Source organism: Adiantum capillus-veneris, chromosome 5 (assembly GCF_014529385.1).
Source record: "Adiantum capillus-veneris isolate H3 chromosome 5, ASM1452938v2, whole genome shotgun sequence".
NCBI classification, from domain to species: Eukaryota; Viridiplantae; Streptophyta; class Polypodiopsida; order Polypodiales; family Pteridaceae; genus Adiantum; species Adiantum capillus-veneris.
This window is the reverse complement of record NC_140935.1, coordinates 168,679,901-168,695,120: the sequence shown is the minus strand read 5'-3', so window position 1 is coordinate 168,695,120 and position 15,220 is coordinate 168,679,901.

The window sequence follows — 15,220 nt, the reverse complement described above, 5'->3', positions numbered from 1 at the left end:
AGAAATTGGAGAAAGTGACTAGGGTGTGCTGGAGCTGCTAGCGACTAAGCTCAAGAGGACGCAACATGCTCTGATACCAATTGTTGGAATTAGGGTTACAGGAAAACTCACATAGCTTGGAGAAGATGAAGGAAGCTCAAGGCACATAATGGAGAGTGTTTTACTTAGTGTGCAATGGAAAGGTAAGTTAGCCCTAGAGTGATGGGAGTACATACAATGCTCGGGAAAAAAACCTCCTAGTGAGAGAAAAAATGCCCCATCGGTTCTAACTGTGTTCACACACATCACTACCACATGTATATGGTAACAAAAAATCCAAGGCAATGAAACTTAAGATGGTAAATCTTTGGGGGGTGCACTATTCAATACCTCCCTATAAAACGTGCGTTCGCAAAGTGATTAAAAAGCCCCTTTTTTAACATGTTTGAATGAATTCCAAAATTGAATATAAAAATCCTTTATTTTAATATATCTCTGTTAAATTGCCTAAATTTTTTTCATTTTAAAACCCGTCTTGCTAAACTCATGTGGTGCATTAACATGATTACCGAGTGCAAGAAGATTGGGAAGATTTCACCAATTCTAATGAAGAGGATGTTACCTCCTTGAGGTAATAGGCCATTACTACTTTTCACAATTGAAGATGAGAGTACAATGCTTGAAAGGACTAAGAAAACAATTAAACAAAAACCCCTTTGAGAAGCGCAATGAATCTTATGAGGGCCTTAAAAACAAGACCCAGCCAAACTTGGGGAGGAACCATGGAAGGGTTGGATAGCTATAGATTTAATGGAAGAAGAGGACTTTCTTCTTATCAAGACCATGGAGGAATTTCAATATCCCATTGTATAAAATATTGAAAGCAGTTTTTTCACCAACAATTTTTTGTCAAGGACGATGCTAAGCCTAGAAAATAGAGACCTAACATATATGATAACAACTTTTCTCAAAATATCAAAGAAGAGATAGATATCTTTGAAGGAACAACACAAAATGACCCTCACAATAGCATGGAGAATCTTTGATTACAAGCTCATGCCATTCAGCCTTAGGAAGGCTCACATTACATTTTAAAGGCTATTATGCCATGTCTTTAAGCAATATCATGTATGACATATATGCTTACATCGAGCTACAACAAGATCATATTTCTCACATGACTCAAGTATTCATCCAATGTCGTGTCTACCAGATTTTCTTAACTCCAAAAAGTTGCAAGTTACATGGTGAACTCTCTTCAAGAGTTTTTTTCAAAACAAATTACTTAGCGATCAAATTTCTATCAAAGATAATTATCACAATAAAGGTGATCTCTTTGAGAATAGTAGATTGCATGTTGACATGAGGGCCCATCATAAGTTGGTATGTGGGCTGGCCTCCAAGTTGCCTATGCCACTACAATAGTGGCGACATTATTCTCTCATAGGGCTTGTCAATATGCTCCTATCGGTGCTATCGACTAGTCCAATTTTTTATTGTATCCATTCTAAGCATTCCATTTTGCAAATTAGCTAGTCAACCTAATCTGCAAGCATTGGCATGGTCATCATCCAAAATCCTATGAAGGCTCATAGGAGCCCCTTTATATATTTTTCTTGCTTCTATGGCACTGGAGCATAGCTCTTATCGGGGCCATAGTCAATTTTTCTTTAGGGTAACAATCTAAATGTATCAATGCTGCTACTTGTTGCTATGGAAAACCATCAACTCTTTGCAATTTCTTGTTGGTGTTGCTTATGGAATGAGAAACCAACAACAATATGCTTCTGTTGTGAGGCATTAGCAATGTATGATGTGCTATTGCCTCTAGAATACGCCAAATTTGTTGATAAGAAGAACTAACACAAGCCCCCCTAGCACTACCTATCTCACCCTAGTGCGTTATTTGTTTTCGCTTTACGACTTGGCACAAGGCAAGCTTATGTTGTCGCTAGTCTTACCTATGGTATGCTATGGTTGGGGCATACATGAGCCTCTTTCCCTTCTTAATCATCAAGATTATTGCATTGCGCTATCAATTATCTACTCATACACTTACAATGTCCAATTGCTACAAATCAATGCTTATTTTCTCATATAATAAATTCTACCACATTAGGAAATTTCGGAGGTCATTTGGAGGGCCTTCTAAGAAAATGTATTTTTTGCACTCTCTCTCTAGAAAAAATGGCAAATAAAAGAGCTGGGTCTTTCATAGTAAAAGTTCAAAAAGTGTACTTTAAGTAGATTCCTTACTCTTCTGAACATTCGTTCGTAGTGATTGAGGGATAATCCTCTTTTCAGTTGCATTGAATGAACCTCGTCAATATGGAGGGAATGAGGCTAACATGGAGGGACGAATCCGCAACCGCTATTCACTTTCCATTAAACCTGCACATTTGGCTAATGGCGCACTCCTCAAATGGCACAAATGTTACCCAGAAACGAGCCAAATATCACCTTCACATTGATTTGGACAATGAGTACCAACCATTGATTAAGCGCAATAAAACAAACACACATATACCTCCCGCTTCCATAGACACGCTCAGAGCTCAAGGAGCTAAACACATAGATATCTGGATGAGAGGCTCTCTCTACCCTAAGAATCCAATGACTAATGCGTCTCCACCGTTTGTCAATCCTACAAGCTTATTGACCTTTGCTGGTGATGGAGAAAAGGGCCTTCTGGGTTATTGTAAATCACTTACAAGAGAAGCTGAAACTTACAAGAGCATTCTCCAAGCTCAACAATGTGAGATTGTTCGCCTTTCACATTTACATTCTACAGATCAGGTTACCATTTTGCAACATAAAACAGAGGTACAAGAACTGAAAGGAAAGGTGCGAAGTTGTCAAATGAAGGACACCATCTTGGGTGGTCGTATCCGAAAGAAGAAATTGCGCAATCATGAAACATTGCAGGTTGCATCAGGAGGTCTCAAGAAAAGAATCCGAGCATTAAGGTGATGCTTCTTGGTTGGCTACATTGTCTTAGTTAAGTAATCTTTTTGTTTTTTCTTGTTATGCATTGTTTTCATGTGCCTAAATAGTGTTAGTGAAGCAAATTTTCTGTTATTTACTTATGCATTGTCTTCATGTAGAGATTCAATCTATCTTGACAAGGAAAACATTGACCCCAAAGCCAATATAGGAAAGAGATTGAAGCCACTTATAAGTAGAAGCCTGGCAGCAGATATAGTACATGACAAGAAGTTTAAGGTCCTACAACAAAATGTAGTGGACCGCTTTATTTCAGAGAACTCAGTGCCTGCAAAAGAGATACAAGGCACACTTGATTCACTTGGTGTAAGCAAAAGAGGATATTCGGCTTTCCAAAAGTCTGTCTCATCCATCTTTGTTAGGAAGGGTATAAAATCCAAACTTCTACCATCATCCTCAAGTGTTTGGAAAGAGAGGCTTCAGCTTAACGAGGCACAGGGAGACTATCTTGGACAGCCCTTTCATATTAAAGCAACTTACAGTGGCCATGGAGCAAACATGGCATATGATGAGTTCAACAATATTTTTATGGACCTGCGGATATTACAGAAGAGAATGGTGGAGTTTTACAACATCACATTTGAAGAGTCACGTGGGGTATTACATTTTGTGTTAAAACTGGATGAGTGTGAGCTTGTTAAAGAGAAAAAGCTAGAGCGTGTTACTATTACTTTAATGAATAGAGACCTCTCAAAGTGTCCCAGTGATGATCCTTTATATTTTAGTGTTCAATCAGAATCGAACATATGGTGGCTTGGTGCGTTTGAGGTAAGCGAGATTCTCAGGTAAGCTCAAATGTTCAAATCTACTTAAGTCTCATTTATTTTGTGTTGCAGGTAAAGAAAGAAGATCATGAGATTCTATATTGGGTGTTCCATCGAACTAATATTCCGGAGGTGATTGATCGATAGACTAACCAGGGAGAGGTACTACGTCTAGATGGAAGGGGAGACTTTCAAGTTCAGTGGCATCTTGCAGGTGACCTCAAAACATTAAAGTGCATGTATAATTGTGGAATGGGTGCAATGGCAAAGTCACTGTGTTTGTTCTGCATGGAGCCTGCAAAGGTCATGGACCCAAAGTGGTGGAGAAAAGCTCCAACACGTCACATTGAGGATCCTGCTTTTTGATCGGTTTTGAAAATACCACTTGTGAATGTCCACATTTGTACAATGCATGCCCTTGGTAGAATTGTGGAGAAATTGGTCTACTTATACATCGGGTTTGCTTGGAAGATTAAGAATTCCGCAGAACGACAAGTAGCCCTGCAGTGCTTAGAAATGGTACTGTCGGATATGGGGCTTCATGGTGGCAATGTGAAAATCCAGCGGGATGAAAAGAGATCAACTGCTGAGAAGGATGTCCCATGCAAACCATCCATCGGTGGGGTGAAGGCACGGAGGTTTTTATCTAAGCCCCAAGGTACAAGAGATCCAAAGCTAACAAAACATGGAAAAATATATAACACATCTTATGTTAGCAAGGTAGAGTATCAGAGCTAGAAAAAGCTACATATTGCAGTCAAAGACCACGAACCAACTACTCGTAACGCGAAGGCTGAGGTTTGGCGATCAATAGACATCCTATTTTTGATGTGTGACAAAGATGACTGGTCACAAGGTGATATGAACAAGTTCAAGGAAAATCTCAACCTTCTGAAAAAATCATTTAAGACAGCATGGACAGACACCCAGATTACTCACTACATGGTATTATCATGTATTTCTTTCTCTCTTATGTGCAAATATGAGACTGTAAAACATTCTAACTAATCTTTTTTCATATCCAGCACATCATCTTCAATCATTTGCCATATTTTATACAGAAGTATGGGAACCCGGCAATATGGAATACCCAAGGGATGGAAAAGTCTCATTACATGGCGAGAAATGCTTATTTCAGGCACACACGACATGGTGGCTCTCGAATCAAGGCTAACAGTTTGAGAGAACTATTTGAATGGTTCTATCGTAGAATCATTCATCGAATGCAGGCAAAAGAAGTCTTGGCAAATTCAGCAACAGCACAAGCCATCAGACATTTACAACAACAAAAAGTTAAAAGATCAATGGCATACAACAACTCCGGAGCTCGTGAAAGTCAACGAAGGTGGAGAGAGACAATGGTGTATGTGAATCACAAGTGGAGAAAGATACTCTGAGTGGATGACATTGTACAAAATTTATGTAATACATGATCTTATACAATTGCTACTTGAAGTGTATCAAGATTTTGAAGGTTCAATTTTGTTTTTTGGCACGTCACCCTTGTAACGAATCATGAGATGTTTGCCATACTCTAAAAGTTCATCTGGGTTTTGTCTACCAAGAGCTAGTGCCATTGCTGTGTAGGTGTAGTAATACGCTGCCCGACCACCTGTATAGCCTGGGCAGTAACCAAAACAATCTCTAGCAAACACTTTGTCCACAAGAATGACTTTATCTGCACTTTTGGGCAGCACCGGTCCACCCAAGAAGCGTGATAGTGTCTTGAATGTGTAAGTTGCTATTGAACCCTCTTGTGACATGGAATTGTGAAAAACTACTATCGGCGACTCGCAAAGCTTTGAAAGGTACTGTGCTAGGGCCGCATCCCTTCCTCGATACTCTCTTGTCCGGCGCCGAAGGAAGTCATCCTTGTCAACAATCCAAGACTGCACATACCATGTCAGAAGTGACACAAAGAGAGAGAGAGAGAGAGAGAGAGAGAGAGAGAGAGAGAGTTACCATGAAGCTCTCATCCTGCAGAAAGAGGTTTTCTTGCCACAGGTCTACAGATGTAGTTGACCCCTGACCTGAATGGTTAAACCAATCCTCCACTTCTTTGCTACTTTTCGATGGTCTTAGGCTTTGTCTTATTGCTTGGAAGGTGGCTTCATCAGGTAGTGTCTCCTTGTATTTTTCAGCTTTCTCAAAGCATCTTCGAAGGCATTCCATTGGATTGTTGGATGTTTCCATTGCCTCATCATCACTACTATCCTCTGAAACAAATCCACTCCTCTCCTCTTGGACTCTGGAAATAATAGCCAGGGAGAAATCCTCCCTTAAATAAAAGACACTTTACACATCATGTAAGAAGATATAGGTCCTGTCTCCAATCCTGAAGTCAAGCACAGCAGGCAACATCATCTAAGCATGCTTCTCAGTGAAGTTACTGACATCCAATGGAAGTTTGATTTCTGTGGTTTTCACAGAGAGCATCTTACTTCTTTGTACTTCAATTGCCTCAACCTCAAGGTCGACTGTGTCTTCAACCTCCTCGACTTCTTGCATATGAGTTGTCTCCTCGCATTCTTCATCTGGTGCTGCATCCTGCTCCTCTAACACCTCATCAGGATTCTACATGAGGAATCCAAACAGGCTGTTCAGGTAAATCATAAAGCCAAAGGCTTCCTGAATGAGTTTGCATTCTTTTTGATGCAAAGGACAGGCTGAATGTCGGCAAGAAGGTGGTAATTCCCTATACTTCTTCAGTCCCTGTCCCTTTCCACCACAGTCATTTAAATGCACAAGAGTCATAGTAGGCAGAACAACCCTTCCTACCTGCACCATCACTTCAAACTTATCTCTGTAGGACTGCAAGAAATTACTGTGCTGAGCTAACAGGTCTTCAATGTCAAACTTTGGATTAAACATAGAATGAACTAGATCAAACTTGTCCCCAGCACCACAAGATGCTGCAAAATCAAACAGCCTCTCATCAGTTGCAGCTGGGTCTTCCAGAGAAGACACATCCTCTTTGTCTTTACATTTAGTTGCACAGGGACTTCCTTCTAGCACATCTGTATCATCTGAGAAGTCTATATTCCTCTTTCTTGTATTTTTCTTCAGAAGTACTGTAGAGGGCACCACAGCCTTGTAGGGTGAGGGGTCCTCTTGCCCTGGTGACCTCTCTGATTGATCTTCACCAATTGACTTTTCTTCAGATATGTCCTGACAAAAGTCAACAGTTCTTTTGGCAGATACATTAAGCAACTGAGCCTGCAAGGGTTGAAATCATGGCACAAGCTCTGGATCAGGTTTCAGCCTCTTCTGCCTACTGGACCTTAATCCTATTCATCAAGAAACATGACAAGTCAAAACCATCAGGAAACATGACAACTCTGCCAAAACCAAAACCATCATGATCTCTCACTCTCTCTCTCTCTCTCTCTCTCTCTCTCTCTCTCTCTCTCTCTCTCTCTCTCTCTCTCTCTCTTTGTATGTGTCTATTTGTACTAAAGGCGCGCAAGGACGGAAAAGTGCTTTTTGCAAGTCTCTCCGTGCGCCTTAAGTGCAATTGAGGGAAAGACGCGTAAAAATGTAAATGTGCCTTTTGAGAGAGTCATAACTATACTATAGGCGCGCGAAGAGAGCTGGAGCCAGTGTTTAGTTGGCTATGCGCGCCGTTAGCAACGTGTACAGAGAGGGGAGGGAGAGAGAGAATGTGTATATATCTGTGTGTGTGTCTATGTGTATGTGTGTGTGTGTCTCTGTCTATGGAAGTATGTGTTGAGGTGTGTGTGTTGAACTACAGTCTGGGTTTTTCTTTGTTTAGACACACACACACACATACACACACACACACACACACACACAATTTGTACCAACTGTTGGAAATACAGAGAGAAAGAGTGAGGGATCACCTTTTGTTGGTGGGGTTTGCAGGAACTCCAAGGGAGGTGTCTCCTCCATTGCTTTTTTGTGTGTCAAACTGACTCTGTCTCTCTCCCTCCCTCTCTCTCTCTCTGAGAGTAAGGAGTCCCTCTCTCTATCTCTCTCTCAATCTGTGTCTCTCCATCTCTCTATCTCTCTCACAATCTGTTCTCTCTTTCTCTCTCTCTGTCTCTCTATCACTCTCTCTCTCTCTCTCTCTCTCTCTCTCTCTCTCTCTCTCTCTCTCTCTCTATTGTTCTCTCTCTTTCTCTCTCTCAAAATCACACTTATAACGGATACACACGGCGGCGCCCCACATGTCACTATAAATTAGAGTATATTTGCATGTTGTCACACGTGTGGTCATTATTGAGACCGTATACTTTTGTACGTCATATAAAGAGGTCAAGAGAGAGAAAAACCACACCTCGTGAAAGAGAGTGAGTGAAAGAGAGAGAGAGAGAGAGAGAGAGAGAGAGAGAGAGAGAGAGAGTGCAAGAGCCGTCGTCTGCGTCTCCGACAGCAAGCCGACCCATCGACATAACGAAGGTCTGCCTCACCCTCTGCCTTTGCCTCTATCTCTCTATCTCTGTTTCTGTCACAGTACCAAGCACAGTCTTAACAAACAACCCACACAAACAGTCACACACACACACACACACACACATACACACTCACACACACACACTCACAAACACACAGACACACATCTTAAAAATACAAACACACACACACACACGCATACCCTCTCTCTCTCTCTCTCTCTCTCTCTCTCTCTCTCTCTCTCTCTCTCTCTCTCTCTCTCTCTCTCTACCAAAGGCGCGCGTAGAGAGGCATAACCGGTGTGCATGTCTCTATGCGCGCCGTTAGTACTGTGCATTGACCAGAGAGAGAGAGAGAGAGAGAGAGAGAGAGAGAGAGAGAGAGTGTATTTATTTTACCTTATACTAACGGCGCGCGGAGGTGTTTGTTGAGGTAAAAACGTGTTCCGCGCGCGCCTTTAGTAATGGGCTCTCTCACTCTCTCTCTCTCTCTCTCTCTCTCTCTATTTAAATATGCTAAGCTATAGAAAGGAGAGAGAGAGAGAGAGAGAGATAGAGAGAGAGAGAGAGAGAGAGAGAGAGAGAGAGAGAGAGACTCTTGTTTTGGTGTACAGTGAAATGGCTAGAACAAAATCCACCGCAAGGAAGGCAGGCAAGGGACCAGGATTAGCATCTAAAGCAAGTAGCAGATCTGCAACCCCAAAGAAAAGACCTGGAAAACCAAATAAAATTCTGAAAGGGCCAAGGATGAAGAAGTTGCAAACCTGCATGGGACTTTTCAGAGAAATCAGAAAGGCACAGAAATGTGTAGATTTATGCATACCAAAGCTGCCCTTCCAGAGGATGGTGAGGTCCATATGTGATGAAGCTACCTGGGGCACCAAAAGGTGGAAGGTGGTGTCATTAATGGCTCTACAGGAAGCAGCAGAGGACTTCCTACTGGAGTACTTCAGTGACATGACCATTGTTGTAGCCCATGCCCACAGGGTTACTATAATGGACAAAGATAGTGAGACACTGAAAAGAATAAGGTGGAGGTATGACAAACTACTGGTCCCTAATGTCTGCAAGGATAAGAAAATGAGGGAAATTTTGTTATACCCCCCGGAGCTAGTGCCACAACTCACAGTTGTAGATGTCACACATGATGTGAATACAAGGGCAAGGGCAGAGACTATTGCTCGCCAAACAGAGGACATGAGGGAAGCAGAGCTTAAGGAGAAAGCAAAAGTAGCAGTGGAGTCCAAGAGGCAAACAGAGTGCAATGTGACCCTGTCCATAGAGGCAAGCAATCAAGAAACTCTACTTTCAATGAAGGATGGTTTGCTTGCAGAGATACCATTTGTAGATGGAGCCAGAAAGCTAGCTCTGGAAAAAGTGGACATTAATTTATTGCAGAATCCAGATGCTCAGATTTCAGACACAATTATCTATGCTTGTCTTAAGTAAGTGTTACTATCTTGCTAGCTTTGAAAACTCAGATAATAGGTTTGCTAACTCAGGTAGAGTCTCTGCAGCCTGATCAAAAGTCAACTCCCACTGCACACCCACACAGAGGTGTTTCTTCTTGATCCACAAATGTCAGTGATTATTAGACAAAAGAACAGTCCATCTGGGACCTTTGAGAGTTGGTTTCTCCACTGTGCTATGCTGGAAGTTACTGTGATCATCTTTCCATATGAGAACAACCATCACTGGAGTCTCATATGCCTTGATGTTGACCAACCAGCACTGTGGGTGTTCAATTCAATAAAAGGAACCCACCCTGAAATTAGGCTGTAAGAGTTTTGTATCAGAAAGTGTTTCTTATAGATATCCATGTAAATTTGAAGCCTCATGGTAACATCTTGACATTGCTTTGTGGAGTTGTATAAAGAGGTTGTTGCTTGCCTATGGCAAGCTATGTGGAAAGTATGAACTATACAAGGCCCCAATCAAAGAAGTACCTGTCCCAAATCAAACCGATGGAAATTCTTGCGGCTGGAGATGTCTTCTCCATGCAGAATATGTCCTGCAAAGCTACTTTGCATTAAAACCTTTCATGACTAAGGTACCCATTTGGCAATGCATTCAGTTAGTTTTGGTTTAGTCTATAAAAGAATTCTCACCATGTGGTCTTTCAATTTTGCAGAGTGCTTTAAAAAACTACACATATGATTATTTGCAAAGATACCGGGTAAGTTTAATACAACACCTGCTTACTATGTCTAGCCCTAGAGAGCTTGAAGATAGCGGCTTGGATGAGCGCACTATTGATCTAACAAAACATGACGTGCCACCACGACAAACCCCTACATCCGATACAGTGGAATCACAACGGGCCGAGGGGGTCACATCAGCAGAAGATGAAAGAGCCGAGGATGAGGAAAGATCAAATGAGCATATGGAAGGTGCTAAGGTACAACCAGAGGAGACAATGAAAGAGCCAAGTCAGCCAGTGGAGGAGCCAAAAGAGCCTATGGCTGAAACCCAAGATGAGGAAAGCAGGCCTATAGATGAGCAAAAGGATATGGATGAGGAAAGCAGGCCTAGGGATGAGCAAAATGATATGGATCAGGCAAGGATGTATGAGGCAAGCCGATCAACCGAGGGAGAGGAAAAGACCTTGGAGGAAACCTTGAATGAGGCAGAAAGAGCCATGGGGGAGACCCCTGATGAAGATGTGAATGATGACTATGAAGATAAAGCAGAGGAGAGCAACAACGACATGGACACTACAGAGACCCAGTATGGACCCTTGCTACCTGTAGATACGGTTGTTCCGGTAATGTCTATTCAAGTATGGCAAAATATGTTCAGCTTCTAACTACTTATATGTACTTGTCAACTTTTACAGAGTTTGATTATCTTGGACGTCAATGGATTGCTGTTGATGCGGGTGCCTCTCGGTGACAGAGGACCCTTTGAGGATTTGCAAACGTTTTGGATGGGAACTTGTCGAGTCGTGGTTCGTCCAGGAGCCAAGGAATTTATTCAGTTTCTTCTTCCGCGCTTCAGAGTTGCCATATGGTCTTCAATGCAAAGGCAAAACTTGTCGCCACTAGTTGCAATAGTTTGCAGTGTATGCCACGCTCACACGTCAGATTTTGCCTTTTTGTATGATCAAAGAAAATGCGTTACCGTTGAGGGCCACTACCACCCTAAAAAACCACACTTACCTCTTTTGTACAAACCGTTTAGCCAAATCGGTGTACCCTTTGATGCAACTAATACACTACTAATTGATGATACTCCTGAAAAGGGAGAACTAAATCCGCCGGGAACAACTGTCTCACCACCTTCTTTCGAGGGGCATTCCTTCGATTTTTACCTTGAAGACATTCTGATTCCATACTTACAGAAATTGTATCTCAGTCCATTGTTCACGGACGAGTTTGTACTTTCTAATGAATTAAGATGACTCTTCTATCATGTCTTTGTCTTGTCTAACATAGAGAGAGAGAGAGAGAGAGAGAGAGAGAGAGAGAGAGAGAGAGAGAGAGAGAGAGATTTGGCATGGTAAAGAAATGTATTTCAAGCACACTTTTTCACAGGGCACAATTGAAAAATGAGCTCAATAAAATTCATTTCTTGAAAGTCATTTGTATACACTTGGGTTCACAAGAATATCTGTTACATTGACAATACTTCAACCCGACCATCCAACTCTTTGCACAAAATATCTTTTTCCCTTCACCGCATCACCTTACGGCCAGCTAGGAAAAAGGAAAAATCTGATAGGTCCTTGTCCATTGACTCTTCAATGATGTCATGGCGCAAATGCTGAAGACTGCATAGCTCCCTTATTGTAACCACCAATAGTAGGCCATGCTCTTTATCAATCACTTCCACATCCACAACAGGATTATCTTCCAAACCTGCAGAAACCTGGTCCATAGGAATGTACATACCGTTGAGCATTTGTGATCGCATATACCAAAACGAGAGTAACAGTGATTGGCTTTCAATCATGTACTTGACAACTAGAGTATCAAGCGCGACCTCGCACCATAAACCAATCTCTTCCTTTGCATACCATCCTTTGTCAAGAAGTTTGTCACAGGATGACTGCTGAAATGACTTGCACATGAACATAGTTTTTGTAACTCGGATGTTGTAGCTATGAAACAGCTCTATGAAGAGTGCAACAGGACAGAAGTTTGCAATTCTAACCAGTTTGGTAGGAATAGAGCTACGTAGAGACCTTTGTATATCCTTGTAGAGCTTACTTCGCATTGCCTCCACCATTGTTTCCTCGGGAACTGGCCAGTCCACAGTGTTCCAATCGGTTGGTAGAGGCACTTTCACCAACATGCCATTCTTATTCCCTGAGCTGAGTTGGTAAAAGTGGTCATAAAAAAAGATTCCCTCATCAGCTAGTCTTTTGCTGCTCCTCTCTGAATACTGTAGAGAACCAATGTGGGCATGAAAAACATGGAAGAGGCCTATTATGCAATCCACAGGCTCCCATTGCTCATAAGAAGAGGGATAAACATCTGCAATATATATAAGAAGAGTTAAACTAAGAGTATCAATAAGTACAAATGACAAATCTAATGTAATTGAGCTGTGAAGAATGGAGACATTGCTCATAACAAGCGGGAGAAACATTGCAAAATATATAAGAAAAGTTATAATGAGAGTATAGTAAGTTCACATGTCAAGAGTACTTACAATTGCAACGTGGTTGATGTATATCTGATACATTTTCACCGTTTGCTATCACCTCAGGATGGGTAAACACATGCTGAACAAGAACTTCCTTTACTGATCTTTTGCCTATTTCAACTTTGAAATCCAACACTCTGGCCTTCCATGCTGAGCGGTAAACGTTGATACCACTAGACCTCTTGGGTCTTCTTGGTTGCATGAGGACCCATGAACCTTTGTTTATCCTTTGTCCAACCCATTGGTTCTCTGCACTTATTGAAGCTGGTATTGTAATTGAGGATATGCTACTACTTGGCCTTCTAGGCAAAGTGCACTTGTTGGTTGTTGGTGTGAGAGACAGTAAACACCTGGAGCCTCTTGGGCGAGAAGACCTGGACGCCATAGCTCTCAGAGAAAAGCTTTAGTGGAGGGAGATTCACTTTGAAAGCATTCTAATGGAGGGAAAGTGTTTTAGAATTCCAATATCTTGTGGGGGCTTAATAGTCACCCTCCAGTACGTTAATGACCATAAGAGAATATCAGAAGTGGGACCACATGCAAGCACCTAAAAGCTCGGTAAAAGGAAGGAAATTACTATGCTACAATCCTAGATTCGTGAAAGTTTTATGCTATTTTCCTATTTTTTGAGTCTTTCCACGTACTTTCCTATGTAACGTAGCCTTCGTGCTCATTGGACGCGCTCTATTTTTCTCTCTCTTCATATGGCCCTCCAAATGACCTCTGAAATTTCCTAATGCAATGGTGCTTTACAATAATGAAATAATAACAAAGCAGTCCTACTTTTCATTGTTGTTGACGGTATTGGTAATATAGAAATAATACTTGCTTTCAAAGAAAGGCGACCCTTGAAATTGCAAGATAAAGAAAAATTACCTTTTTGTTTAGTTTGTTCTTACGTAGGAAAGCAAAGGGGACCACCTATTTGTGGATTGTAAGCACAAAAAATTACCACCTATTCGGATAACCGTGATACAAAGACATCATTTGACCTTGCCTTAAACCACTTGGAAGAGATCTTGAAGGAGCTCACTATCCAAGAATATGTCAATCAAATGAGCGAAAATGCACGAGTGGTACGAGCAAAGAATGAAAAAAGAGAGAATATAAAGATGTTTCTTTAAGAGTATTTCATAGCAAAATATATTAGGAGACACCCACAACACATTAATCTCAGTGCACACATTGAGATAAAGAATACTGATGGAGTTATTGATTCAAAGAAAGAGAAAAGGACCATTGAGCAACTAATTGAACACCACAATGTCAAACCAAAAGGAATCCCACTTTAATGTGAAATTCACCTCAAGCATAAGTAATAACCATATATACAAGGCCATATAGTGGCATTCGATGGTGGGCAACAAGGGAGTGACCCTGTTTTCTCTTTCTCAGGGCAGATGCATGGAGACTCTATGATCATGCAGATGCAGAGCACCTCAATCTTGGTGCAAGCATAGGAGAGGAGCATATCTGTGTACGTGAGGGGGCAACCACACTTTAGGGCTGCCCATATCCGATTTCTTCTTTCTTCAGATCAGCCTCTTGCTAGGAGTGATCCCCGCTAGAGTCTTGCTTACTCAAGAGTGTAGGATGATTAATCCATGTCATCATCCACGTTGTCACTAGTGAGATGCCAAACGACACACATTCCCATGTCATCATCCACGCTGTCACTAGTGAGATGCCAAACGGCACACATTCCCATGAATCCTATGAAACTTGTGTGATCCTTGTAACCACTCCCACACATGTATATAACTACATACTCTCTAATCAATCTCATATAGCATTTTGGCCTATCGCCTTGCCTTACCACTTCTTGCCATCTCCTACATACCTAACTTTGGCTTAACAACCCCTCTCTCTCTCTCTCTCTCTCTCTCTCTCTCTCTCTCTCTCTCTCTCTCTCTCTCTCTCTCTCTCTCTCTCTCTCTCTCTCTCTCTCTCTATAAGACAACCCATGTTGAAGTCGTGTCAGCGGTCTCATGTGCAAGAGCTATTGACAGTGTCAATAAGAGTCACAATTATGTGCAACTTGGGTCTATCCAGTTAGCATGACAATTCTATGTTGGACCACCCTTGGTCACTCGTATGAGCAAATTCTTATCAGCATTGAGAGACTTTCTCATCTCTCTCTCTCTCTCTCTCTCTCTCTCTCTCTCTCTCTCTCTCTCTCTCTCTCTCTCTCTCTCTCTCTCTCTCTCTCTCTCTCTCATTCTCAAATTTCTTGTCTCGTTCTACCTCAATGATCTCTCCTCCATAGGTTTACCTTGTTCATGTGTTTGGAATTACAAGTGTTCTAGATCAGAGGAGGTGACAAAACCTAGCAAATTTGGAGGAGACAATTTTGACAGATATCCTCAATTTGACCTTACAACTTGCAACAGAGCAACATAGCGAGCACGGACCTGG